This window comes from Schistocerca cancellata, chromosome 4 (assembly GCF_023864275.1).
Source record: "Schistocerca cancellata isolate TAMUIC-IGC-003103 chromosome 4, iqSchCanc2.1, whole genome shotgun sequence".
Classification (NCBI taxonomy): Eukaryota; Metazoa; Arthropoda; class Insecta; order Orthoptera; family Acrididae; genus Schistocerca; species Schistocerca cancellata.
The window spans coordinates 691916281-691921271 of NC_064629.1; the positions used below are offsets into that span (position 1 = coordinate 691916281).

The following is a 4991-nucleotide window of genomic DNA, read 5'->3' on the forward strand; positions in this document are numbered from 1 at the left end:
AGGGAATACGATTGCAGCATATGCAATATTGTTTAAGCAATTTAGGCAATCTACAGAATATTGTTTAATTGTTTATGGCGGTGTATGGAATATGGTTTATTTATTTAGTTAAATAATTTGTCTGGAAATCGAATGCAGAGCATGGAATATTGTTTAAACAATTCAGGCAATGTGTGGAATATTGTTAATTTAAACAATTTATACGTTTCAAGGCAGTGTGTGGAATGTAGTTTACTTATTTATTTTAAAAAAATTCAGGGAATCGATACCCTTCCTCACCACCCTATTTCCCCTCCTCCCACTTCCCCCTCTCTCCACACACTCTTCCCTCTTCTACCTGTGAATGGCGGCTCTGCGGTGGAGGGGAAGGATCTCACGAAGGGAAATTTAAGTGTATATTGTTTATTTATAAAAAAAGATCAGTTTTCGGGGGTTGGATTTCCCTTGATCATCATTCTCTGCTGTTTGGAAAAATGCAGGTCAGGTAAGAAGTAATTAAATCGATCGCCTTTCTTTTTATTCCAACCATGCAAGGAATACCGTCATGAAACACACATCACACGTAATTACATAGTTAAAAATCTTTCAATTGCGAAGCACTCATCACCTGCCATCGCCTCTTCACTGGACCACACAGAATGCCATCGCATATTTTCGCAGGAGTCGGGATGCACAGGCGGCCCCGCACAGCGAACGATGTGGGCATAAGCTGCTGAAGCATGCTCAGGTGTCAGTTCGAGTCCCGCGCACATGAGGCAGTGGCATCCCTTTCGTACTTGACACCTGAGAAATACCTGTCGAAACACGTGACTACCTACACACCATTGCTGGTGCAATGATCCATAGCCTTTGTCCCTCCTGTCCAGGAAGATGTTCGCATGGTGGATCACCCTCAGCAAGATGTTTGCATAGCGGCTCACCATCGCAGATGCAGCTAAAAGGTTCTCAATGTCATACTGGCGTTACAGGTGTATGTAAATAAGAGCCAAGTCTCCCCTCTGAACACGCTATAAAAATGTGTTGCAATGCTTCCCAGAATAGCACAGGGTGCATTCTCCCTAGCTATACTAAGGGGACATGCGAGACGCCTCTGGCTGCGGATGTGTTTACTCAGCCACCACACGTACCTGCCAGTCCAGTGCAGGCCTAATTGCCAAGTGCAAGATGTTTGCATAGTGGCTCACCTGCGCAGGTGCAGCCAATAGGTTCTCAATGTTATACTGATCTATGTAAATAAGAACGAAGTCTACCACTCAGAAATAGTAAAGTGTTGCAGAAATAGTTAACGATCGCTTTTGTAGGAACTTTGTCTGGATGGAAATTCTGGTCCTAACAGAACTGTTCACGAAAATAGCACAGAATGACACCGACTGCATTCTTCCTCATGATCCTAACGGGACAGCCCGTCCATTACTTATCAGACCATTCTCAGAATTGGTAAAGTGCTGCAGAAAATGTTAACCTTCGCTTTTGTAGGAGCTTTCGTGATATCTCAGCTTGTCTGATGGAAATTGTTCTCCTAACAGAATATGTTTACGAAAATAGCCCAGAATAACGCTGACTGCATTCTCCTGATGGTCGTAACGTGGCACCCAGTTCATCGTTAAGGCCTGATTTCAACAAACACCTCCGAAATGCAAACGTTCTCACCGCTATGTAGAGGCTCCTATGTCCCAGCACAAAGGATGTCTTGCGAATGAATGGAGCATTCTGATCAGCACTTCATGAATTAACCCACCAAATTACTGATGCTGCCAGTGTGGAAGCACTGTCCGCCTTTTTCTTTCTGCAGATGAGATATTCAGTGGCAAAACCATTTTTTACAAGTCGCCCTATTGCACTGACAGTTAAATCCTGCAAAAGTGACCTACAGATCGTCAAATGCAGAAAGACCCTTCCTCAATTACACTACTCTGCCTCTGAGGACGGAAGCTTGAATATTTGATCTCCAACCCGGCAATATATCACCATGTACCGTGTCGATGTAGAAAACATGCAATTCGTATCGTGTGCTATATGAAATCGTCCCTTTTGCATCATGCATATAGCTATCGACCGCCCGACACTCGGATATATACCGTCAAGACAGGCAGCATAAGCACATGCACTGTAGGTATACCCCTAGCAGCACTAGATATTTCAGCCGACGGTCAGAAGTCATCTGCTCCTGATGCGTGACCAAAACGCGCTCAGTGCACCGAAATCACTCTCAGATCTGTTGTACAAAGTCGGGCTTGTTTCCCCTCGGCACAAAGGCGTTACTGTTTCCGGCCCCAACCTGCTTGCTTGCTTTCTGCACCCCTCTCCAGAATCTAGCATTACAGAAACATATGTATTTTCACATGGTTTGCCAGAATATCTACCATTTACGAGATAATTCTCGATATCAAGCACTTAGCAATATCGCTTGCATAGCAGTGTCACTCGCACAGTATAATTCTGAAGATATAGATTGGAAATTATTTCTCTAGAAACGCGGAACTTTAGTGAGGTGGAGCGTGCTGTAAACATAACAAATACAAAGTATTAGTTCGCTATTCGGCCGTCTACAGGACGACACGGTTACGTCAGCTACATTTCTGCATAACAGGCCTTCCCATTCGAATGGCTCCTGCCGTTAGCGGGAAACGTGAATCAGTCCCACCACAGGCCACAGCCGGCGCGCCACGCATCCCTAGACAGAATTGTCCTACGAAACCGGCCACATACATATTTGATCGCTATATTTACAATTAAATGTTACGATTAGGGTCTCAATTGAACGACATTCGACAATGAGCGAATTATCTGAAATACACCCTGCTGACGGTTGTAGCTCTGGAAATAGAAATATCTGTACTATTCTTATGCCTTGACATACTCTCCCTTTGCTATCACAGTATTCCACGTGAAATCCATACCTTCCTTACGACTGGACATAGTCACTTGCTTTGCACATGCCAGAACACAAAAAAATACTATATGAGCCTGATGCTCAAGGCGAACCTATCACGCATCCCCTGAGTATAATACTTCGCCAATGACTGATTTCTGGCAATACGAAATAATACTGACCAAAAATCAGCGATGGGTGGACATGTCTCATAGAGGTACCACTGAGTCTTAGAAAAAGAGGTGTAATCGTCTTACAAATCGCCAGATGTTAAAAACACGATCGCAGAATGAGATTTTCACTATGCAGCGGAGTGTGCGCTGATATGAAACGTCCTGGCAGAGTAAAACTGTGTGCCGAGCCGAGACTCGAACTCGGGACCTTTGCCTTTCGCGGGCAAGTGCTCTACCAACTGAGCTACCCAAGCACGACTCACGCCCCGTCCTCTCAGCTTTACTTCTGTCAGTACCTCGTCTCCTACCTTCCAAACTTTACAGAAGCTCTCCTGCGAATCTTGCAGAACTAGCACTCCTGAAAGAAAGGATATTGCGGAGACATGGCTTAGCCATATCAGCGCACACTCCGCTGCAGAGCGAAAATCTCATTCTGGAAACAATCCCCAAGGCTGTGGCTAAGCCATGTCTCCGCAATATCCTTTCTTTCAGGAGTGCTAGTTCTACAAGGTTCGCAGGAGTGCTTCTGTAAAGTTTGGAAGGTAGGAGACGAGGTACTGGCAGAAGTAAAGCTGTGAGGACGGGGCGTGAGTCGTGCTTGGGTAGCTCAGTTGGTAGAGTACTTGCCTGCAAAAGGCAAAGGTCACGAGTTCGAGTCTCGGCCCGGCACACAGTTTTAATCTGCCAGGAAGTTTCATATGAGCGCACACTCCGCTGCAGAGTGAAAATCTCATTCTGGAAACAATCCCCAGGCTGTGGCTAAGCCATGTCTCCGCAATATCCTTTCTTTCAGGAGTGCTAGTTCTGCAAGGTTCGCAGGAGTGCTTCTGTAAAGTTTGGAAGGTAGGAGACAAGGTACTGGCAAAAGTAAAGCTGTGAGGACGGAGCGTGAGTCGTGCTTGGGTAGCTCAGTTGGTACAGCACTTGCCCGCGAAAGGCAAAGGTCCCGAGTTCGAGTCTCGGCCCGGCACACAGTTTTACTCTGCGAGGAAGTTTCATACTGTATGTTACTGTCACACGAGGCTTGGTTCTACAGGTGCACACAACTATCCATGTTAAAAGCTATACCGGCTTTATAAATCGAGGTATGGCATTACCTCCGAATGAAGTGGTTTTTCCAGACAAATAACGTGACACTGAATAATGATGGTGATCGCCAGAGCGTGTCTTATCAGACCAACAGTGCGGTTACACGTCGGCGACGGTGCAACCTCGTAATAAAATTACTGAATTTAGAAAGTGATTTGACTAAGGGAGGTGGTATGAAACTGGTATTTGCAACTCCCTCATACCGCCGCTAGATATTTCTCCAGTATTTGTAGCGCATTCTGTGTCGATGCCACGTCAGAGTTTCGGCGATAATCCTGTGAGTTATGAGCGATGGTTTATTGAGAAGGATCACAAACGGTAGCTGATGTGCTGATTGAAGTTGTAAGTAATGTACACTAGCTTTTCAAATCTCCAGTGTTATGCTCTCCAGTAGAAATGCTGTCTGGGATTTGGAATCAAGTCTTTCCATTAAACTGCATACCTGCGTCAGATTCTATGGAGAAGTCCTTTAATGATTACAGATACTATTGAATCGTATTTTTCGCACTCTCACATTTCGAAACGAGTCACCTTTTTCGAACCTATCAGCTACAGTAAAATTTTAGATAGTCCCTATGCCTCTTGCAACTGCTGCCATTTCTGCAGCTTTGCACATGTGATCATTCCAATGTAAGCGAGAACTGAGTTGAAGTCGGAGAGAACTGTATCTACCACCTTCTGCAAGCCATGTAGAAACAGACTAAGCTGAGTTACTGCGACAGGACAGTGTTTTGATCATTCGATGGAAATGGGAAAATGTTGTCGTAGCTCCGCCAAGTGTGTAGGATGTGTAAGGACAGCGCCAAACGAAGCTCGCTCCTGCAACATGAGATAGTATAAAAGACAGTTTGTGAACT

At 45.1% G+C, this 4991-nt stretch overlaps 1 non-coding gene across 1 annotated transcript; it reads right to left on the reverse strand.

Moving 5' to 3' along the window:
• Nucleotides 1–3225: 3225 nt before the first annotated feature.
• Trnas-cga (transfer RNA serine (anticodon CGA)) lies at nt 3226–3300 on the reverse strand. Its single transcript has one exon. It is a non-coding gene; the product is annotated as a tRNA-Ser (tRNA).
• Nucleotides 3301–4991: the final 1691 nt, after the last annotated feature.